The sequence below is a fragment of the Peromyscus maniculatus genome, chromosome 3 (assembly GCF_049852395.1).
Source record: "Peromyscus maniculatus bairdii isolate BWxNUB_F1_BW_parent chromosome 3, HU_Pman_BW_mat_3.1, whole genome shotgun sequence".
Classification (NCBI taxonomy): domain Eukaryota; kingdom Metazoa; phylum Chordata; class Mammalia; order Rodentia; family Cricetidae; genus Peromyscus; species Peromyscus maniculatus.
In genome coordinates this window covers 83292662-83317683 of record NC_134854.1, presented here as the reverse complement: position 1 = coordinate 83317683, position 25022 = coordinate 83292662, and the positions used below count along the sequence as shown (strand labels likewise).

General features: G+C 38.1%; 1 protein-coding gene across 3 annotated transcripts in view; it reads right to left on the bottom strand.

The window, feature by feature from the left end:
- The window catches only part of Ccser1 (coiled-coil serine rich protein 1), a 1158948-nt gene that overhangs the window by 719579 nt on the left and 414347 nt on the right, over window positions 1-25022 (bottom strand). The window lies entirely within an intron of this gene.

Here is a 25022-nt window from a genome sequence, read left to right as displayed (position 1 = left end):
ACCATGTGCAGCATCCCTAACCGAGAACCCCAAATTCCTTGTTAAGATGAACAAGTAAATGTATGTTAAAAAAAAAACATCCAATGGGGATATTTTAATTAAATATAATGACTACTGTTTCTGTTAAGCAATAAGTAACATTTTCACTTAATTTACAGATTTATTTCTTCTCTGAAGAGAAAACTATGAGTCATTATAATGTCATGTCAATGGCTTTTTGTCTGATATTTAAACATGAATCACATTTTTGTCCCTTTGTAGGAATTTAAACTGTTGTAATTACCTTATGTCCATTATATAAACCACATACAATTAGGTAATTGAAACTAGAGAAACAAAATTTTTATACTTCCTATTCCTAGACCCTGACATTTACATCCTTTTATTTCACATACTTTATTAAATATAATATTTTATTAAATATTTGAGAATTTTGTGCATGCATACAATGTACTTGATTATGTTCGCTCCCCACTCCTCCTCCTCACTCCTCCACGTTTCACACCCACTCTCCCTACTAACTTTATGTCCTTTTACTTTTTCTTTATAATCCACGGAATCCTGCTTGTGCTGTCCATATGTCCATGGGTATTGGGCCATGCACTGAAGTATGTGCAACCTACCAACGGCCAAGTCCATTTAAAGAAAATGGACTCCCCACTCCCCAGTAGTCATCAATTGTCAAAAGCTCCTCCGCCAAGGATGGGAGCTTGTGAGTCACTCACCACTCAGTGCTAGCGTGTTAACTATCTTGATCTTGCACAGGCAAGCACAGCTGCTTTGAGTCCATAAATGCAGTGGCTCTGTCATCTTCACAGACACTATTTCACCCTTATTTCCCTCATCATTGGGCTTCTATTATCTTTGAACCCTTGTGCCTTGAGAAAAGGAGGGCGTGATACAGAAATTCCAATTGTGGCTGAGCACACCACTGATGCACTCACACTTATTCTCATCACTTTGACCAGTTATAAGTTTGTTTCTACCTTAAACTCTGTCCACTACACAAAGAAAAATCTCTGATGTGGTTGAGAATTACATAAGTCTATGGGTATGGAGATATGAATTTGGAGGGAAGTTTAATACTGTATATTTAGCAGAATCATAGATGTTCTCCCCCAGGGTCTCTAAGCTCCCAGCCATAGGTTCTTGGCCAGCTGTGCAGTACTGCCCATGCGTTTCCTCCTTTACAGAAGGCCTTAAATTCAAGCAGAAAATGGTTGATTACCCATATAGCATTTGTGGCACTATTACATACATGAGCATGTCTTGCCAGCCTGGTTATTACTATAGCTTAAAGGGTTTACAAATAAGTAAGACTGCTGATGACTTGTGTCTCCAAGTAGTCTGAATAGCACCTATCAGTACTATGACAGCTAGCCAGCAGAGAAGATATTTCCTGTCCAATATCAGCTTAAGTTCTCCAGGTCTTGGTCCAAAGTGTGTGATATTTTTAGCAATAAGACCTTACCACCAAGATCTGATGAAAAACCAAGAGCAATGGTCTTCATTTTTTGTAGGGCCTTTGGAACATTACTAACTAACAATGTGAAAGGAGAGTTCCCATGCATGGAACTAGGCATTTTACTTGGCATCTGTGACTACTGGGAGAACTATTCCCATTGTAGGTTAACTTCAATTAAACCCTTAATATCAATATATTTACATAAATATTTACATGAATATATAAACACACACATATATACACACATATATGTACAGCTTATAAAATTGCAGATTTCTACTTTGCTTTTTCAAAGAGTTTCAGTCTTAGTTATTTTCCCCAACCTACCTCTGCCCTAATCTCACATCCCTTTCCCCACCTAAACCTCCCTCCCCATTATTCTTCCCCATTCATAATCACCTATATTCTACTATTCACCCCCTAAGTTATTTCTCTCCCCTTCATTATGAATGGCCCTTTCGAGTTCCCAAAAACAAATTAAAAACATTTATACAAAATAAAAAAAAGAGCATGATTGGAATGTTATCATGCTATTGCAATCCTTCCAAAATATAACTTAATAAAACTCCTTAAACTAATTTTGTTTTTAAAAGAAATATGAGTTAGGAGCCATCACTAATTCACTTCTAAAAGCAAAACCAAGCTTCTGAGAGTAGGAAGTAACAGAAGATGCTTCGATATATTCTTAGTGCATTTCTCAGAGGAACTCTTCCTAAGTAAGATAAGCATATAAAACACAGGAAAAAAAGGCATGCCCACTCTCTTAGTCTGCTTGCTTTTGCTGTGATAAAACACTGACCAAAAGCAACATGGGGAAGGAAAGAATATTTGGGTTACAGGCTACAGTCCATCATCAGAAAAGTTGAATCAGGCAAGAAATGAAGAGAGTATGGCCATGGAGGAATGCTGCTTACCTAGTGGCTTGCTTCCTCCTACTTGCTCCTCTTTCTTTCTTTCTTCCTTCCTTTCTTTCTTTCTTTCTTTCTTTCTTTCTTTCTTTCTTTCTTTCTTTCTTTCTTTCTTTCTTTCTTTCTCTCTCTCTCTCTCTCTCTCTCTCTCTCTCTCTCTTCTTTCTTTCTTTTTTCTCCTTTTTATTTTATAATTTAATTTAATTATAATACATATCAGCCACGGATTTCCGTTTCCTCCTCCCTTCCAGCCCCTCCTCCCCCCCAGCCCACCTCCCATTCCTATCTCCTCCAGGGCAAAGACTCCCCTGGGGGTTCAGCTCAACCTGGTAGATTCAGTCCATGCAGGTCCAGTCCCCTCCTCCCAGGCTGAGCAAAGTGACCCTGCATAAGCCCCAGGTTCCAAACAGCCAGTTCATGCACTAAGGACAGGTCCCGGTCCCACTGCCTGGGGGCCTCCCAAACAGTTCAAGCTAATCAACTGTGTCACTTATCCAGAGGACCTGATCCAGTTGGGGACCTGATCCTCAGCTACTCGTTCATAGTTCATGTGTTTCCATTAGTTTGGCTATTTGTCGCTGTGCTTTTTCCAATCTTGGTCTCAAAAATGCTTGCAACCTAGATGACCTTCAACTGAAAAATGGATAAATAAAATGTGATACATATACACAATGGAGTACTACTCAGCAGAGGAAAACAATGACATCATGAGGTTTGCAGGAAAATGGATGGATCTAGAAAAAAATCTTCCTTAGTGAGGTAACCCAGACTCAGAAAGACAAACATGGTATGTACTCACTCATTGGAGGATACTAGATGTAAAACAAAGATGACTAGACTGCTACTCACAACTCCAGGGAGGCTACCTAGAAAACAGGACCCTAAGAAAGACACAGGGATTTCCCAATGACAGAGAAATGGATGAGATCTACATGAGCAACCTGGACACGAGTAGGGGTAAAGAAGGGCAAGGGTGGGGGGAAAGAGAGCTTAGGGGAGCAAGCGGGAGATCCCAGCTGGATCAAGAACAGAGAGGGAGAACAAGGAATAGGAGACCATGATAAATGAAGACCACATGGGAATAGGAAGAAGCAAAGTGCTAGAGAGGTCCCCAGAAATCCACAAAGTTATCTCCACAATAGACTATTGGCAATGGTCGAGAGAAAGCCCGAACTGACCTACTCTGGTGGTAAGATGGACAAACACCCTAACTGTCATGCTAGAAACCTCTTTCTTTCTTATACAGCCCAGGCCCAACTGCCAAGGGACATCACCTCCTACAATGGACTCCACCTCTTACATCAATCACCTTGAAACCCAATAAATGCCCACAAACGTGGCCACGGGCTAATCTAATTGAGGCAGTTCTGAAGTTGAGGTTCCATCTTGCCAGCCAGGCCAGTTGATAAACAAGATTACTCATGACACCTACATTTCTCAATTTGATTTTCAAATATATATGCACACAAATATAGGAAAACTTGCCATAAAGATGAAAGCAAAAGAATTAATTGGCATGGTTTGATGAACAAAAATGGCTTTAGTACATATAAAGGAATATGCTCAAAGAATGGTAGATGTGACACTTTCTTCCTTCTATTTAAAGTAATTTTAATTTACTTATTAATGTTCACAATGAAGTAAATACATTATAAATATGGATTAAAATATTTCTTCTGTTTTTTTAGTCTGGAGACCAAGGAAAAGAAGTATAAACACCAACTATGACCTTCAGCATAATGTTCTGTGAAACACACTGCACTTAAGTGAGTTACATGACTCAGAAGGACTTTACATAAAAACTGAACAACACATTAAAAAGTTGCAGCTATTTTTAACTTTTAAATTTATTTAAAGCTGCTAAGCTACTAATCAATCAAAAGCCAGGAAATAGTAATTGTGAAATCATCTGACTATAGGACACCCCAGGAAATATTATGAGTTACAAATTTTTCTGATTCTATTCTATGATAGAAAAAGTTTCTTCTACTAACCAATTTAATTCGTAATTCTAACATAAGAAACGAGTGAAAATTTTTACAGAATTTAGTAAAAAGTTATGAAAAATGTGACTCTGAGCTGTTAGAACAGCTTGTAGAAAATGGAATTTCTGATACCTGTCTTGGAGGGTCTGTACTTGTTACTGCTGTGAGGATGGAGATGTCTGGATCATACACCATAAAAATAGTTTTGGAAATCCCACAAGACAGTTAACTGAGAATCAAGCCATACAGCAGACTTTTTCAAGGAGTGCGGTCTCCCAGGCCTTGCCTGAAGTCAGTGTGCAAATTTCTCAGCTCTCAAAGGCTAGCTCAAAGCCTCGCTTCAGTGTCACTGACACTTGGATGGCATTCATAGTGAGAGCTCTGTTCTATCTTAACTGTAAAATTCAACTCATATCATGACACTTGAGCTCTATTACTGTTAAAAAATCTTGGAGTAATTATTTTAAGGAAGGATTCAATCTTAAATGAAAAAAATCTAGTGAACTACCCTCAAATATTAAAATGAGAACAACATAACAAAGGCAAGTATTTTTTTTCATTTTTTAAATTTATTTATTAAATTTAATTTTACATATCAGCCACGGATTCCCTTGTTCTCCCCCCTCCCACTTCCCCACCCCCACCTTTTCTCCAGGCCATCCCCCATTCCCATCTCCTCCAGAGCAAAGACTCCCCCAGGATTGAGTTCATCCTGATAGATTCAGTCCAGGCAGGTCCAGTCCCCTCCTCCCAGGCTGAGCCAAGTGTCCCTGTATAAGTCCCAGGTTGCAAACTGCCAATTCATGCACTGAAGACAGGACCCGGTCCCACTGTCTAGATGCCTCCCAAGCAGATCAAGCTAATCAACTGTCTTATTTATCTGGAGGGCCTGATCCAGTTGGGGGCTCCTCAGCTATTGGTTCATAGTTCATGTGTTTCCTTTCGTTTGTATATTTGTTCCTGTGCTTTTTCCAACCTTGGTCTCAACAATTCTTGCGCATACAAACCCTCCTCTTTCTCACCAAATGGACTCCTGGAGCTCCACCTGGAGCCTGACCGTGGATCTCTGCATCCAGATTCCTCAGTCCTTGGATGGGGTTTCTGGCATGACTATTAGGGTGTTTGGCCATCCCATCACCAGAGTAGGTCAGTTCCAGCTGTCTTTTGACCATTGCCAGCCGTCTATTGTGGGGGTATCTTTGTGGATTTCTGTGGGCCTCTTTAGCACTTTGTTTCTTCCTATTCTCATGTGGTCCTCATTTACCATGGTCTCCTATTCCTTGTTCTCCCTCTCTGTTCTTGATCCAGCTGGGATCTCCCGCTCCCACAGGATCTCTTTCCCTTGACCCTCACCCTTCATTACTCCCACTCATGTCCAGGTTGTTCATGTAGATCTCAGCCATTTCTCCATCATTGGGCGATCCTCGTGTCTTTTTTGGGGTCCTGTTTTCTAGGTAGCCTTCCTGGTGATGTGAGTAGCATCATGAACAGTCATCCTTGTTCCACCTCTAGTATCCTTCTATGAGTGAGTACATAACATATTTGTCTTTCTGAGTCTGGGTTACCTCACTCAGGATGATTTTTTTTCTAGATCCATCCATTTGCCTGCAAACCTCATGATGTCATTGTTTTTCTCTGCTGAGTAGTATTCCATTGTGTATATGTGCCATAATTTATTTATCCGTTCAGGGCATCTAGGTTGTTTCCAGGTTTTGGCTATTACAAACAATGCTGATATGAACATAGCTGAGCAAGTGCTCTTGTGGTATGATTGAGCATTTCTTGGGTATATGCCCAAGAGTGGTATAGCTGGATCTTGGGGAAAATTGATTCTTGGGAGAGCTCTGTTCTGCCTTAACTGTAAAATTCAACTCATATCATGACACTTTAGCTCTATTACTCTTAAAAAATCTTGGCATAATTATTTTAAGAAAGGATTCATTCTTAAATGAAAAAAATCTAATGAACTGCACTCTAATATTAAAATGAGAACAACATAACAAAGGCAAGTATTTTTTTTTCATTTTTATCTTACTGTTTGTGAAATTCTTTTCAGTGACTTGCAATTCAGATGCCATTTGGACATGTTTACTCTTCTAAATAAAATTATATCAAAACTCTTTGGAGGTAAGTATCAATACTTCAAACCTTAATTAATTTGCCCTTTCATTCAAACACTGTGATATTAATACAATTGCCTAGTAAGATACAAATTCACAAAATATAAAACACTTCATATTGCTTTTTACATTTTTAAAGGTTACTATATATATATATATATATATATATATATATATATATATATGTATATATACTCACATTGTTGTTATAAAGATAGTTTGTTAGAAATAGACCTTCCTGTGCTTTGGCTGTATTTTAGACTTTGGAAATAGATCAAGAATTCCATGGACATATAAAGGAGGTGTACTCCCAAGGAAGCAAAAATCCCCATAGACAGGATCTCCTTTGTCTCAGGCCACACACTTTTGCTTCCTTAAGCACTGATGTTAGCTCTAGATGTTATGGTGTGTCCCAAAAAGTCTGTCCTAATGCTCATAGGTGTCATTCACTTGCATATCTAGTTCTAAGTCCAATAAGGAAGCACACTCTTTGAACACCAAAGAGAGTTCATATACCATATCATTTTTCCTGCCTTTAGATTATTTTGCCCAAATTTGACTTCCTATTTCTAATTCTGCAGGTGATCTTTTCTTTTGCTTTTCTATACACTGAGCTTAGAGTTCTGTATAATCTTTGTGTTAGGTGGCTGCAAGTAGACAAGTGTTCCCTTGGAGCACTTTGGAGACATTCAGGCAAACACTGCCCCTTTTTACTCCTGCATCCTTGTCTCTGGAGTTTTATCACTTCTCTAATCTTAGAGAGACTTTAGACTACTCAGTTAACGCTGCTTTCAGACTACAGCTCCTCTAAATTACCATGTGTATATGTACCACCTGGCACCCATGGTCCCTAACCTATGTTGCTTTAGGAAGATGGTGAAAGCTTTCAGTGATGTTACTCCTTATGGCTCAAATGCTTCCTGTTTCAGATTAGGAGTCTTGGTAATACTTAATGTTCACAGAAACTATATAGTATCTTTTCTTTTTATTTATTGACTTTTCATTTCCAGAGATTATGCCTAGGAAGAAATAAATACAGGAATCACTTTTGGAAATGTTTTTCTGGTCTTTCCATGTGTATTGAATAGCAAACTACCCCAATCTTTATATCACATCAATTCTAGCCCAATGTTTTCACAGATTAATTTTTTATTTTAACAAGGATTCATAGATGGTGTAATCAATTTTTCCCATTATACATCTTACCTCCACTTTATCTGTAACAAGTGAAATAGTAAAAATAATGTCTGTTTATGATTGTATCAAAGGAGAAAGGAAATCTTGGCTGAATTACTATATATATATATATATATATATATATATATATATATATATATAATATAAAACAGACAAATCTCTTCTTATTGTGGAAACTTCTGAGCAGACAGTTCTCAGAAGAAACGAAAGTCTGAGGTGGGACTGAGCAGGAAGGAGGCAGAGGTTACAGGAGAAGCAATGTATCTATGTCTCACAGACTGGGTCTTTTACACTGACATATTGACATGTCTTTGACACTAAAAAGACATACAAAATAGAAAAGGATGCTTTAGATAAAATTGTTAGAGACAGATAAGAAATATTATTCTCTTCTTTAATGCCTTTGCTAGAATAAAATCTACTTCAAGTAGTTATAGATGTTTTAACTCCATTTTGGTATGTTGAGAGTCAGATCTCCTATAGGCAAGGCAGTTGCCAACAGATCTAATGCAAGCATGTGACTGTGGGAGAACAATGGCTAGAAGTTGATTCCAGCTTCTCCTTGACCAGGAGGCACATTCTATATGTGCAGAGAAGATGCACACGGTCAGATGGTGCATCAAGCCACTTTGGACTGGCAAGATGGCTCAGTGGTTAAGAGAACTTGCCACAAAGTGTCATGGTGTGACATTAATCGCTAGGATATGTGTGAGCCTGTTCTCGGGTTCATCGTGGCTTTACCCAGCAGGTCCGCATAGAGAATGATCAGGACCACAGGCCTGAGTGCAGGTGTCTGAGATGGTCTGCACTTGGCTGTGCTGGGGGAGGATGTCCTTTGCTCCACCCCTTGGCATCTCTATAAAAACCCTGGGGCAGAGACAGTCGGGGCCCGTTGGAAAAGGTTCCAGGTCCTCTTGAGGCTATTCTTTATTTTCTATCTGTTTATCTCCACAAGATTCTCCGCAATAAATCCTTCTATCTAATATTTCCTGCTGCTCGCACTCAAGAAAACTCTGGGGGACTGTGGGGGTGGTGGGTGAATGCCCCACAGGGATACACGTGGTGGAAGGAACAAGATAAAGTTGTTGTCTGACCTCCATATATGTGCCAGCTTGTGTGTGTGCTGTGATACACACACACACACACACACACACACACACACACCTACCTTGTTCACACACCTTATCTTTTTAATAGAGGCTGGGCATGTACATGGTCTTTCTAAATCCTGACTCTGACATATCCTCTCCTGAACTCAAACTCTCACCCTAAAATCTCCTCAGATGACCAGCATAGAAGTCAGGATTAGTAAAGCCATCAATGTTGGTAAGAAAAGCAAGTACACATTTGTTTTGTGCATGTGTTGAACTAAAGCTAGCTAAAACCCAAGTCCAAAAGAAACAAATAAAACTGAGGTGGGCATGCTGGTGCAAAACTGGAATCCCAGTTCTCAGGAATCTGAGGAGTATAATTGCAGGTTCGAGGCCAGCCTAAGCTACTTTGTGAGATTTCCTAAGCACACAACAACAAAAAGAAAAGTAAAAAGTAGGCTTTGCAAATCCTAGTCAGTGGCCTCCCCAAATAAACCATGAGCATGGAAAAAGACCTTTTTTGTTATAATAATTTTTTCCAAGTTTAATTTCAGAAAACAGTTTTGTGAAATGCTCTACCCTGTGTTCTGATAGAGAGTTAAAATGTTTGCCTGGAAATGCAGTCCTGTTCAACTAATGCTGTCTACTTGATATTAGGCAAAACAAAGTGAGGGTGTGGCGCTCGGCACACTTCACTATAGCAGAAGGAAGATGAAAAGAAAGACACAGGACTAACTAAACAGCAACCTGTGCTGACTTTTAAGTCTGCAATATCTCAGCTTTAGAATTCTACTTATGAGGAATACAAACATGAACTTACTTTAGCAGCACCGAGTAACATAATGTCCTTCTATTCTTCTCAACAGTAATAGCTCTTAGCTGATTCACAAGTGTCTTTTACTGGATCTTATTGTAGTAAGTATAGAATTTCTGTATATGCTATTTGTATAGCATAGCATGAAATTTTATATTAAGTCCACTTGCAAATACTCTTTTTCCTTAAAGTGAAGGTACTTTTCCTTCACTTCAAATAAGAGAATTTTTATAAGCATAATAATTCAATAACATGTTCCTAATAGCACAGACTTTATAAATCTTGGTTTGTTCTGTTAAAAGGAACAAGGACTTCCTATAGAGAAATGGATGACTTGGTCATGATGTAGCATAGAGGCCTCTAGAAAGTTTTGTGTTAGGAAGTAAGGGAGTACTCACAAAACAAAACATGCAGAGTAAACTAAAAAGAATCCCAGCCGAAATGAAACAGCTCCCAAATGCCAAAGATGGAGTGAACTAAGTAACAAGTGACATAGTGTTGAGGTATTTCCAAAAGCCTTCAAACCAGGGCTGCACACAGAATAAGTCAATGATCAAATACACAAATGGGTGAGAAAAGACAAACACTCATAGAGGAATATCACAAACAATTTATGTAGGTAGTATTTCTTTTTCAAGGAGTAGGACTTAGTACCACATGACCACATACATTACATCTTCAGGGATGGCTTTCAGAAGAAAACACAATGAAGGAGGGCTGTGATCTGTCAGTGCAGGAACCTGGAGAGCCCTGTCTTAGCCAAGTGACCGAGATCAGCATCACACAAATGGCATGCACCCTTGATAAGTGACAATAGGATATTCTCACCCTCATCCAAAAGAAATCCATTTAATCATAAGAAAATAACTAAACAAAAATGAATGAGATATAATCTGCAAAAGAATTGATGCATGTTTATCCATACAAACAATACGAATAAGAACAAGAGGGTCTGAGAAACTTTCATAGATCATGTTTGTAGGAAGATGTGATGGCCAATTGTCATATGGTATCCTGGGCAATATCACTTTTAAGAAAAAGGATATTAGGGGAAATGGGTGTGTTTGGAGTGGACTGTCCAGTTATACTAACAGTCATGCATCACCATTAACTGAAGTACTGCCCTCCACTTAAATAGGATAGAAGTATGTGGACAGGCTAAGAACACACATTGTATTCTCAACAGTATCTTTGTAATGTCCCTGTAATTCCCAAACTATTCTGATACCAATATTTTTTTAAAGAATAGCTCTGCAGCAGTACAGTCAGACAACTTGGGGCTATAAAGCAGAATAGCCATTATGCTCTAAGCTTCTAAGTTTTACTGGACTTTAAATAAAAAAAAATAAACTTTGTTAGGACATTTCATTTGGATGTGTTATATCCTCCACACCTAGCCTTTACTGAGGATCACTCTGAAATGCTGACCTTCGATTCTTTTGCATGCTTTCATGTTCCACGTGGGATATGGCTGAAGGAAAAGCTATAGCCATATAAAATAATCTATTTATTTAGATCATTTGAAAGTGCTCAGTAGAGTGAGATCACATTATTAATATTTATTGAATGCCATAATACCATAGCACAGATCCATTAATTAGGTAGCCCCTGAAAGCATGATCAATGGATCTGTCTTATGGGATTAAAGTTTGCTTAAAAGGATTTTCCAAAGTAAACATGATCAACTGGGTTAAACCACTTTCTGTAAAAACAGATGTGTGAATAAGTGAAATATTTTCATTTTCAAGCCTTTCAGGTTCAAAATAATAATGATAACTAAATGACCCCTAAATGTGTTAATGTTAAAGACATATTATCATAGCCACAAAATTACATAGAAATACATACTCACTTCATTAGACTTCTATAATTGGTGTGATGACTGCTAAAATATATAAAACAATTTTGGTTCCTATAACACAAGTAAACTATTTTTCTTAATAATTTTCTTTTTGCTCATGAAAATTGATTTATTCATGCCACCATCCAGCAAGTATTAAATACATATCAGACTTTTCTGTTCTCATATTAGGTTATTATCCTCTTTAATCTGGCCAGATGTTAGCAGGCTTGCCTTAGCCATATGATGTAGTAAGAAAGAGAATACAGGTCACTTAATGATGACACACAAATATTTTATATGTTACTGAGACTCTTGAGTTATAATGGGTACTTTCACAGTTCTATACAAAGTAAAAGGAGCAAGCAAGCCTGGACTTTACCCATCCAGGGTATTGACCACGGAAGATGAGACATTGCTATGTGAGTACTCAGTGGCCTGTGAGGATGCTGGCCCACTCACCTCATTCCTGCTGCACACGGCATATATCCTGTGTCTGTTTGCCTATTGTCTTAGCAGTAATCCAAAATCAACAGTGGTAAGTGACTGTCAACCTCTAGATCAAGACTTGATATTTATACTATCAAAGTACAGCAACCTCTCCTCTCTTCTAGTCACCTCTTCTGGTACAATTTTCTCCAAATGAAAATAAAGAGACTTTAAAACATATCTTGTTACAGTTGATAATGAACACTTTTGCCTTCCTATTCTCTTACTAATTCATTTTATTTGAGAAGTATTCTTATTTTCTGGAGAAGGGTGACTACATCAAAACACTCTGTGCAACTCCTCTGAGTATTTCTGGTCAGAACTTGAAACAGGTCTGGGCACACATGTAGTCCCAGCCAAGGCTTCCAAGTGCTCACAGAATGCACAACATCCAAACTACATAAATGAAAGTCAAATTTTGTGACTGCATTGTGAATTTTATGAGGTGATGCCTTTTTTTACTGTTAGTGCTGGGGTTATGAGTGCATGCTTCTCAGAGAATGGTCAAAGGCTATAAGTATATCAGAAGTCCCAAGGGCCATAGCTAACTCCAGCCAGTCTAAGGAAACAGGGAGGGAAAATCTGAGTCTAAGATATATTTGATATGTAAACAATTCAGGTCTAGGTGGTCAAGTTAACATTTAAAAGACATTTTACCTAAGATCTAAATTTCTTTTCTAATACAAGAATAAACTTTGTGGTTTGTGGGCTGATAGATGAAAAGTTTAAAGTTATGACTAGAATATTTAACAATTATATGCCATTAAAAACAATTTACTGCTGGGCGGTGGTAGCGCACGCTTTTAATTCCAGCACTCGGGAGGCAGAGCCAGGCAGATCTCTGTGAGTTCGAAGCCAGCCTGGGCTACCAAGTGAGTTCCAGGAAAGGTGCAAAGCTACACAGAGAAACCCTGTCTCGAAAAACCAAAAACCAAAACCAAACAACAAACAAACAACAAAAAACAATTTACTAAAGTATTTCCATTTTTTTAAGTGTGGAGAATAGGATTATATAATTATCAATAGTTATGCCAGGCGTTGGTGGCGCACACCTTTAATCCCAGCACTCGGGAGGCAGCGCCAGGCGGATATCTGTGAGTTCGAGGCCAGCCTGGGCTACCAAGTGAGCTCCAGGAAAGGTGCAAAGCTACACAGAGAAACCCTGTCTCGAAAAAAAAAAAAAAAAAAAAAAAAAAAAAAAACAACAACAACAACAACAACAAAAAATTATCAATACTTGCTTTGCAATTTTTGTTAAAAGAAATGTCTGTATATAAGAATATTTTACAGTATAAGTTTACATCTCAGACTAGGAAATTTATTTACAGTATTAAAAATTCCAGTTACATAAAATTGTTATTTCTTTCTATATTATGGCATTTTAGTTTTAAATGGCTTCAGAATATTCTGTGGCTCTATTATAATGTTCTTGCTTTAAAAATAGAGCTAAAATGAAATAGTATATACACATACATCTATATTTTTAAATGTACTTTTTTGTGTTAATACTGTTAGATTTTTCATAAAAGAACTTAAGTCATCTGTATGTTTTACTTTCTGCTAGCATTCATTGTTTCTGAATTTTATACAGTGTGTTTTGATCAATTCATTCCCCACCCCCAACTCCTCCCAGAACCACCCTCCTTCCCTACCCAACCAAATATGTGCCTCTTATTAAAAAATGCTTATTAAGTACAGTTTTTGTTGCCCATATATTCTTGGATGTTCGGCCTTCCTCTGGAGTGTAGTCAGAAAATCATTGGCTACATTTCTAAAGAAAATTGACACTAACCATTCCTCTTTCAGTAGCTATCAAATGCCAATATCCTTAACTAAGGGTGGAACTTTGTGCCTACCCTTCCAGGTCCAGGTTGGGATTTTGTCTGGATGGAGCTTCAGTGGGCTTTGTGCATTCTTACAACAACTGTGAGTTTATATGTGAAATTACTCTGCCTCTTATAATAAAGATCTTAAAAAAAAACTCATACGAAAATCTACTATTTTAGAACCTTCAAAAGTATATAATTATATATATATATATATACACTAATATTAAAAAGAGTTTAAATGGAGTTACTATAATGGGGTGGCAACATCCTACTGGATATCTCAGGCTAACAAATAAAAAAAGTCAGGAATGGGTTACCTCTTTTGGAGTTATTGTCCCATGAGGTCCCAAAGACCCCCCTACTCCATACATAAGAGGCTATTTTCAACACTCTTAGTTACCCTTTCGACCTAATATTAAGACCTTATTGCTGAAGATATTCCATATTTAAGTCATAGAACATGGAGAAATTAAGCTGATATTGGCCTGGAAGCTTCATCATACTGGCGAGCTTTCATAATGCTTCCAGAGGAGAAAAGCAATCATTAGTCTTGCTCAGCTGTGAATGCTGCCAGCTATAACAACCAGATTGTCAAGATATATACACTAGTGCAATAGTGGTACAAATTTCCTGAAAGTAACCAACTACTTTCTAATTGGACTTAAATCCTGCTCCACATGATGAAACCCAAACCTTATATCATTATTAAGACAAAAAAAGTGGTTAGATATGTGATAGGCCCTAGAGGAGAATATACTATTATTATTCTGTTAATGGGCACAGTAGCAATCTCTTACTGAATTTTTATATACTCTACATTTCTCAATCCCCATCAGAGAAGCTAATTTTTGCAGAAGATGGCAATTAACACAGAGAACCACAACTGGTCACTGTGCAGAGAATAAACAGACTTTGGAATGCTCAGACTTAAATGGGACCTGCTATCTCTCAAGGCTCTGGGATCACCACAGAAGCAGGGGTAGAATGATTTTAAGATAAATAGGCAGTGCATGACTACTGGGAATCACTAATATAAGTGACATAATCAAATAGCCATTTATGGAGATTCTAACATGTCGGGGGTCAGCCCTGGCTTTGCTTCAGGTCCTGAGACAGGGAAGGAGCACTGGTACAAGGAATAGATCTTAACACTAGGTGAATTACACACAAATGGCCCCGAATAGCTTTAGCAATCTTTATTTATGTATTTACAGAGTTTTGACTACCAGGGTTACATGAACACCTTTATTATTGACTCCTATTTTTGACTTTTAAGAAATACATCATAATCATAAAAGCCTGCATTGTTCCCCTTTATGGTTCTGCAAATAAACTTTCCCATCCCCTGCATAACCTTATTCTAGACACAGAGTTCAGCATTTTTGCAGGCTTGACTAAATATCAAGCCAGACACATCCTGCTCTCACAGCACTTATGTCAGCTGGCAGCTAATTGTGGTTACAAAGTTAAAAAGTAACAGACATGGTTCCAATGCTTTAAGGGCAACAATATTCAAACCCAAATAATTCTTTGTCTGCAAAATATTTTTTTCACAGTTCCCTTTTCTACAAGGGAACTCAATCTCTCTGTAAAAGGTATATTTTGACAAAGCACTCTTTTCACATCCCACTATACCATAATTTTCCCACCAATATAAGCTCCTGTGTATGGTAAAGATGGGTCCATCCATTCCATACTTTACATTGAATTTTTTCCCCATTGCATTATACTAGATCTTACCATTGATTCTATATGCTTGGTGACCAGGGAACTTACTCTCAACAGCTGGCACTATGTGTATTCCTGAGGCTTTTTCCTTATTCTGTGTAGGCATGCCTTACTCTCCTTTTCAGAACTGTGAGACATGGTTAATGTTCCAAGTATTGTTTTCTCATATGTACCTATCACTTCCTAATACTACTGTTCTATGAGTCTCTTTTCTTCACGAAGTGGTTCTATTTACCTTTTCCTTAGGACAATTATGAAAACAAGATTCATTAATTTTAACTGCCTCTATTGAGTCAGAAATGTTCCCAGGATTAGGAGTTAGTTATTCCAGATAAGAAATTTAAGATGCATTAGCCCCCTACTGATTCTGAGGAGAAAGTATTCAAGAAAGAACAGAATTTCCAGGGAAATTTATAGCTGTTGCATGCATGATTTCCAAAATGAAACTAAAGATCTCCAAAGGAATCAACAATATAATGAGAGATAAAAGAGATTGCAAGATGCATGAATTCAGCAAAGTCATGCACTGCCCCAGGAATTCACTGGTCCTTGCCAAATGAGAGACCATCCAAAAGAGTTTTTCCTTTTGGAGATCCATTGGACAGGCATTCATATGCTGATCCAAGATTAGGCTGCATGACTCCTGACATCAACAGATTATACCTTATACAAGGCTTAGGAATGAATATTATCCCTGTCTGACCATATAGACTCCATATTAAAATACTTCAGTACAGAATCTGAAGGTGAGAAAAAGATTACACCCTAAAAGTCACAAAGTAAAAGTCTGGGGGTGTGGAGAGTGAGGAGAGACTCTACCTCAACAAATGATTTCATCTCTGTTGAGTCACTTTTGCTCTTGGCCTTATTTTGGTCTTGTGGTACTATCCTAGTTACTAATCTCATACTTTATCATCCTGTAACTAATTAAAGCTGTGACTAAACTGCAGAATAACCCAAATTATCTACAGCAAAGAAATGAGCCTACTTGTTCCTTCAGAGGTGTCCCATAGGAACAATCAGGGACTGACCCTTTGTTTGGAAGGTTCTTAAAATAAAATAGAGCAATTTACATAAGGCTGAGTGGTTTTTGTGTAGATGATTCAAATGAAAAAGGAACTTCTCAGACATTGGTAAACATATTAAATGATAATGAAAACCAAACTTGGCATAAATAAGATCTCAGGGTGATAACCAATTTGAATTTTCTCTCGAAATAGAGGCACACAGAATATCTCAACAAAGCAGATAATCCTTTGTTTAGTTTGAAGTTAGAAAAAAGCAATTGGATCCTCTCAAAGGACATTTAAATCAAACTGTGATAAGGTGTATAACTATAAATACTTAAGCGTCAGAGAACTGTTTTCATTGAAGACTCACAACTTCTTGACCATGACAGAACTCATATTCAGACAGTCATTAAAAGGAAATCAATCACTTCATGTCACACACATGACCACCCTAGATCAGTTAAAAACAGATCTCACCTGCAACTTATTTTTAAACTAGCTATCTTTACTGGAGACTGTATCAGTTCTGTCAACAATGATTCAACTTGTCAATTTTATCTTTTGTTTGTTTGTTTGCTTCAGTTTTAGGGAATTTCAACTTCTATCCTCCGGAGTTCCAGTATAGCAACTTAACAGATGAGTCTTTATATTAATTCATTACTTTTCTCAAGGTGATAGATTCTGCCTTAGACTCCTAATCTCTATGGTTGGGTCCAAATTGATTGTTTCCAGACAGCTTCATGGTGTGGTTGTTGAATGTGTTCCCCATTATCTCTCTGTCTTTTTATCTTATCGGACATTCTTTGTGTGCTCAGCAACAAGTCCACACTTGGCTCTAGTTTTACTTAGGGCATTTAACAGACAGCAATGAGACACTCCAACAAAGTAGACACTATAGTGTGAGATCAATAAAAGTAGTCCCTACCTCTAATTGTTTGAAACACACTAGGGTAGATAGTAAGAAATGTGCAAATTATATGAAAAAATAAACAGATTTCACAAATACATACAGAGATGACTCAAATAAAAAGTAAAAGAAGAAAATTCCAAGTACCAAATAAAAAGAACAGATAAAATATTTATTTAGTATTTCCAGTCATTTTCTGCATTTATGATTATGTCCACCCTAAACTTTGCTCCTAACTATGTTGTAAGAATTTTTTATACAAATATCTTTCAAGGCATTTTATGATAAGTATAAAAAGTGCCACTGTAAAGTATAAAATTGTTCATCTTGCAAGATCACTAATTTTAGCTGGTTTTGCATTTGACTTCTTTGTAGTCTCACTTCTATGATAAATTCCTAACACTGACAAGCAATAATTTTTAAAATATTTGTTCAGTTATAATTTCTCAGTCAAGGATGCATACTTGACTGAATGTCTTCACATGTATGATATTATTCCTCGAAGTCCAAGACTCTGAGTTTACTTATGCTAGTGAATGTATACTTGCAAATTCACTATATCTTCAATAGACAGAGAAATATGTTTCCATTATTAAAAACATAAGTTCTTATTTGCATGTTTAATATTACAAGATAAAAGCATAACCTTCAGTTGCATTTTGAAGCTGGAATGAATTAAAACACAGAATGTAAAAGCAAATACCAGACAGAATTAAAGAGAAGTAAGCCATTATCTACTGTTTTCATAGAATCAGCAGGGCTTTGACAGACATATAGACAAACAAATGGCAAATTGGAAGACTGATATGTGTGATGTGTTAAATTTCAGACATATTAAAAAGAACATAATAAACTCACAAATTGAAGAACATATTTGGAAAACTCTGGAGTTTCTAGGAACACTTATTTCTTAGTCCTTTTGGGTGGAGGGAGCTCTACCAGTGTTACAACCTCAGCTTCTTTGAGCATCAGAAGGCTCACCTTTCTGCTGGTATATTTGCAATGAATTCAGGGTACTTTTCTCTGTCCAGAGCCCTTTCTTTAGCCAACAGAATCACACACAGAGATCTTTTCTTTGCTCAATAGCTGTGCAGTTGCCAAGGTCATAGTTAGGGCTCAGAAAGTCTTAGATGATAAGAAGAGCTAAGCTAGATAGTGGCCTTTTGCTTGTCGAGGCTTCTCATAGGAAAGAAGCAATTTTTAACTTGGTCTTTGGAGACTGAAAGAGCTCAGAGGACAAACATATCTTACCAAAGACTCTAAGCCTAAAAAATTCAGAAAAGACAATGGCCACTAGTAGGGTCAACCAAAAACACACACACCAAACCATCAAGAAGAAGGAAATTCCACTGGTTGGCCTTGACTGATACTGAGTTTGCATTTCAGGTGTTGATATGTAGGAGAATAATGCTTTCTAAACTAAACACACCTAGGTTCTCCATCTGCTACCCAGCACTTTCAGTCTAGAGCTTTGTGTTATGAGAGCCAGATGCAACAGTTTCAGTTAGTTTGGGCTCCTGAGACTTGTGGCTTATGGGATGCCCCTCCCCCCATGCCTCCAGGCTTGTACACACTTCCTTTTGATCCATGGCTGGGTTTAGTAACTGACTCAAAATAAATAAGATATAGCAAATGGTAGGTTTAAACAAGTCTGCAAAAAAAGTAGGACCATTTGGATGGCAATGAGTGATAGATGTTTGCACAAGGGCCTGCACATTGGATGCAGTGAAAACTGGTTGAGAAACATAAAGATTGAAGGTAGAAATGACAAGATTTCTTGATATTCTGGGCTGAGACAAAAACAAACCAAAAGAAAGAGCTGTGAGGGCTATGAGATAAACAGAAGAACCAAAGCTTACTTCCAAGGTTTTATATGAGTAACTGAAAAATTATAAAAGAACTTAATGGCTAGGGAAGATGAAACAGGGGATATCTGAAGTGAACAAAATCATTGATTCTGTTTGAGGAATTAAGTTTGATATGCCAATTGAACAATATAGTGTGTGTGTATGTATGTATGTGTGTGTGTGTGTGTGTGTGTATGTGTGTGTGTGTGTGTGTAAAATCAATATCAGCTTTTTCATATGTTGCCTGAGATAGGACAGACGGTAAGGTCATGAACAAACAGAAGCTCAAGAGCTGAGATGCTAAGCTGGGGCAAGGACAACCTGCTTCTATAAAGGAGGGAACACTGAGGAGCAATTTTGTAAATATTGAAAGATGTTTTTTCAAAGAACAGGAAGAAAATTACTCTGGGGTTTTTGTAGAAACTGCAGTAAAGTCTGCAAACAGGCTTTAATTGTATAGTTTGATGGTATTAGCTTTAATGTAGAATGGACAGGATCAGGGAAATTCGAGGAAGATCTAGGAGGCCAACCTCTACTCGAAGCTCATACTGTGACGGTGTGTAATGAGAGCAGTCTTACTGAACTTATGCTACCTGGAAACCAAAAAGACATTGCCTAAATGAGGCTTCCCAGAGCCCATCAGAGGAAGAGGAGAGCAGCAAACCTTGTGGGTTTGCTGTGGTAAGCCCAAACCACCTGATCCAGTTTACTACAAATCAAAGCAAAGGGACAGAGAGAGCAGACGGGACCAGAAGCATCGGCTTCACCTCTGTGTCTGCTGTCTCTGCTTTGCTGTCCCATCTATGCCAGTCCTAGGGAGGGTGGTTGTCATGGTTAGTCTGCATTGCCAACTTGGCGAGATTTAGAATAACCTAGGAAATGCTTCTTTGGTGGTGTCTGTGAAGATGTTTTTTTAGGAGGGTTTAACTAAGGGGAGAAGATCTTTCCAGAAAGCGGGCAGCACCATCCCATAGGTTTAGATCCCAGACTGAATAAAAAGATAAGGAAGAAAGAAAGGAAGGAAGGAAGGAAGGAAGGAAGGAAGGAAGGAAGGAAGGAAGGAAGGAAGGAAAGAAGGAAGAAGAGAGAGAGAGAAAGCCAGCAGAGCACTAGCATTCACTTCTTTTTGCCTCCTGACTGCAGCTATAATGTGACCAAAACTCCACAGTCCTGTCATTATGATTTCTGTGACACAATCCTGTACCTTAATAACCAAGTAAACCTTTCTACCCATAAGCTGACTTTTAGCACACATTTTATCACAACAATAAGCAAAGGAACTAACACAATAATGCATAGTCTACTTTATTTCTGCTTTATCTCTGTATCTCCTCCCTCAAGGTATCAAAAATATCAGTAGTGTTTAGTCAAATTTCATTTTACTTGCTAAATTTCAACAACAGTTTTTGAAGGCTTGATCTCCTCTAATACTGTATAAGCCACACTGCTAATGATAATTTAAAATTCATGTTTTTCTTTTAAGTTTGGTACATTTAACTATTATGTATGTAGGGGTGAGGCATGCTGCCTCAGGTCATCAGGCTTAGAAGAAAGCACCTTTAGTTTCTGAGTCATCTTGGTAGCTTTCTTTGATTGTTTTTAATTTACCACACAAATAAGGCAATTTTGAAGTGTTATTCTTCTGATTAAAACAATAATAAATTAGGTAGCTTATAAAAAGAGAAATTTATAGAAATTTATTCATTTCAGTTTCAGAGGGTAAAAAAAGCCCACATCATAATACAGGCAGATTTGGTGTCTGTGAAGTGTCTATTTTGGCTCATGGCAGTTTCTTCTTACTATGTATTTCCATGGTTAATAGTTCTGGACAGATCTCTGGACTTTGTTTATAGGGACACTAACTCCACTCATTAGGAGCCCAGCCTCACATTTTAATAATTCCTGAAATATCCCATTTACTAATACCATGCCACTAATATGTTGCTTTCCAGTGTGGTAATTTGGGACCCACAAGCATTTGGATTCACATAAAAGTGTGGGAGTCTGTGCTAGGGCTCCCTGAGTGTATGTCTCCTAGTGAAGATACTAGTGGCATGCCTAGGGGACAAACATTTACATTAACCAAGACCTTCTAGACAATTAGCCACCCACAGCAAAATTAGCTGACCCTGGGAAGAACGTCCCATAAGTTGGTTGCCACGGTTCCATCTGCAGACATTTCCTGTTTGAAAGAAGGCTTATCCTGGACACGTGGCTGCATGAATCCAGCCGTTTATTAGCAAGTAAGATTCTGCTTGGCTTAAATGTCTGTATCATTATTTACCTCTGGCCACGAAGCCAGTCATACTGAGCATCAGCCCACCTCTAACCACCTGTGACCCTATTATCAGTTCTCCAGTCACTATTCAGTTAGCACTGAGTTGATACTGGAGATTTCCTGCCAAAGATTCCCAAATGTCATGTTCAATCATCCCACACCAACAGCTTGACTTTGGCCATGGAAGGATCATATGTCACAGAATCTGGCAAATCCTACACATGGTGCCCTAGACTGACTGGAAAGATCCACTTATATGTGGGGCCCTTCACCTATTGCTACACTGTACCACAGCTCTGATTTAAGACCACTGTAGACTTTGTGCCATGTATCTTACAACTACTCTTCTCTCAAGGCAGCCACAATCCTGACATCAAATTGATTTTTCTCAAGCATGGCTCTTTATTCCTGCACTTAAAAGGTCTGAGTATTGCACATAAGCAATAGGTCCAATGCAGAATGACCTTTGCTTTTAATTCTTATTACCCTGACATCAAACCAGCTCTCATAACAAGAATTATCAGCTGTTTCCCAGGACCCATTTGAAGCACTCTTTCCCTCACAACACTTACTTGCTTTCAGGCATAATGCTTTCCTTAAGCATCTGCATGTGCCCTTTTCTAGTAACCCTAATATAAAAAATATGTCATCAATATATCCAGTCAAGCTCCTATGTCCAGTCCTCTGTGACATATTCCCTAATGTCTTCAATAGCAAGCATACTGCATCCTCTGAACTACCACGTGTTACCCATAACCTTTGCAGCACTCACAATGCTTTAGGTTTATTACATTTTGTGTGCATGCATGTCCTATTTCCTTCATAGATTTCATGCTCCTGAGAACAGCACTCCTGGGTTGCACATTGTGCACACATGCTCTTCAGAGCACCAGCTAATGAACCTTTCTTGTGGTAGGTACAGACCACAGAAACTGCAAAGAAATCAATTGTTCTTTTCTCAATTTATATAAAGTACCTCAGCCACGCTTAGCTGACACCAAGATTGAAAATCATTGTGTTAAATGGATAAATAAATGAATGAATGCTGAACTTGGTCGCATCTCTTGAAATGTTCCCCATTGAGGTAAAGATTTTTTACAAGTAGCAAATAAATGGTCTAGAATGACTGAGAGAAAAGTATTGTGTCTAAATAAGAGTGTTGGTAAGGAATGACATATTATATGTATTTCCTTAGATGACAAAATCAAGCTCTAAACAAAGGATTTTATTTCTACCAAATTCTTGTTTTTAATATGTGCTCCTCTTTATCACAAAATTTAAAATATTGCTTATTAAAAATATAACCTAGAAAGGAAAGTTCAAACAGTATACATGATCTAATCCTTATGTCTTCTCTTGATATACCTCTTCTTGAACTCTACAATCTTACCTAGATCCTAGTACTCTGATGCATCTAGTTGTCATCTGACATACACTTGCAGTCACCTTAAGTCTCCTAGTGGGGCTGATTAGGAGATAGAATCTAGGAATTTGAACTCTCAAGGGGTGTTTACAAGCTTCTTAGACCAACTGCTGACAGAGAAAAGGAGCTACATAGGAAGGTCCTAAGGAACCCAAGTGTATCTTTCACTGTAGCGCTATGCTCTCTGCATCATGACCCACAGAAGCCATGGGATGTTTCTTGTGCCTTCCCACCTCCCATTTCTGTTTTCATTACAGTACAGCCCTGAACTAGCACATGTTCGCTCAGCTTTCAAACTGTGATAACTGTTTACACACTGCAATTGGACTCTAAATATATATATATATATATATTTCTATCTTTTGGCTAATTCACTTTTTATCTGCTACATTAAAACATAAATATTATAATTACTGAATACCATGGGACTTTTCATACAGCTATACAGTGTACAGTTTTGAACTGTAATTAGAATTTCTGTCATCAAACATCATCCCTTTATGGTGAGAATGCTTCAGATCCTTTCTTTCAGATGTCTGAAGTGTACAGTACAGACTTTATTACAGCCAACCTATGTAATAACACAGAGATGGTTGCTCTATCTACTTACAATTTAATACTAATTATCAACCCTTCCCCCAGTCTACTCTCTCCAGTCTTTAGTTGTCACTGCCCGGCTCTCAACATCTGTGAGATCAAGTTTCTTAGAAGCCACATATAAGTGACATCACATAGTATTAGTCTTTCTGTGTGGCTCATTTCATCTCACACAATCCCCAGGAGCAACTCATATTCTCACAAATGACAGAATCTCATCTTCCATAGCTCAACAGTATTCCAGTGAGCACATTTTCTTTGTAACATATTTTTGAGTGGCACTCATATGTTGTATTTTGAACATGATTTCGGTGTCTGCACATGTGGTCCCTGGCTGGCAATACTGATTTGGAAGACTGTGGATCTAAGGTCTGGGCAGGCTTTCACAGTTAGTGGACCCTGCTTCTGGTCTAAGTTGCCTGCTTCCTACCTGCTGCCACAATGCCCACCACCATGATGTGACTAGTCTCCAAAAGCTAGAGCTACAGTGGACTCAGCCATGCCCACTACCAGGCTTTTATAAGCATGATCGACTACACTACTCTGTAGCTGAAAGTTTTCCTGTGTCCCACTGGACCTGCAGCCACTCAGGCCCAAGTAAACACACAGAGGCTTATTTTAATACAAATTGCATGGGCAATGGCTCAAGCTTCTCGCTAGCTAGCTCTTAAATCTTAAATCAACCCATTTCTATAAATCTGTACTTTGCCACGTGGCTTGCGGCTTACCAGTACTTTACATCTTGCTTTTCTTGGCAGCAGCTAGCAGCGTCTACTCTGCTCTCTTTCTCCTTCCTCTGTCTCTAGTTAGAATGTCCTCCCTAGCCTTATTCTGCCCTGCATTGTCCAAACAGCTTTATTTATCAACCAATCAGAGAAACACATATTCACAGCATGCATAACCACGTCACCCATCACTGCAGCTTTAACTTGCTTCTGTCAGACCTTGTAACAGCAACAACTAACAGGCCATGTATCTTTAGTAGATGAGTTTCTTTGCAACTTGAAGAAGGTTCTGTGGTTTCTCTGGGCAGCTGTTTTCCTTCTTGGTGACCATGGTAGATGCCACTGATAGTCAGTCAGGAGCAACAGGTGTAACTGATAACAGACCTACTATGTACACTGTGAGTGCTGAGCTTTAGTGATCCTTGTGCTCCATTGACATGTTGCTGAGGTTGTTAGCCAATTTGACAGCAAATTAGTGTACTCTTCATGTTTACTTCATTATACAATGAGGGTTTATCATACAGCAGAGCTGAGATAATCTGGTTAGCAACAAGGCCAAGTGTTTACATTGGAAAGTCCATAGTTTGGTTAAGTTCTGCTTTACAGCTTTCTCTACCTAGCTTTAAAAAAATAGTGATTTCTTACTCATTTTAAATATAATAAAACAATAGGACATTGGAATTCCTATCCTGTTAGGACAGCATGACAAACAGAACAAGGCATTTCAAAGACAGTTGCTGAATACAGCGTGTTTTCTCAGGAAATAGTT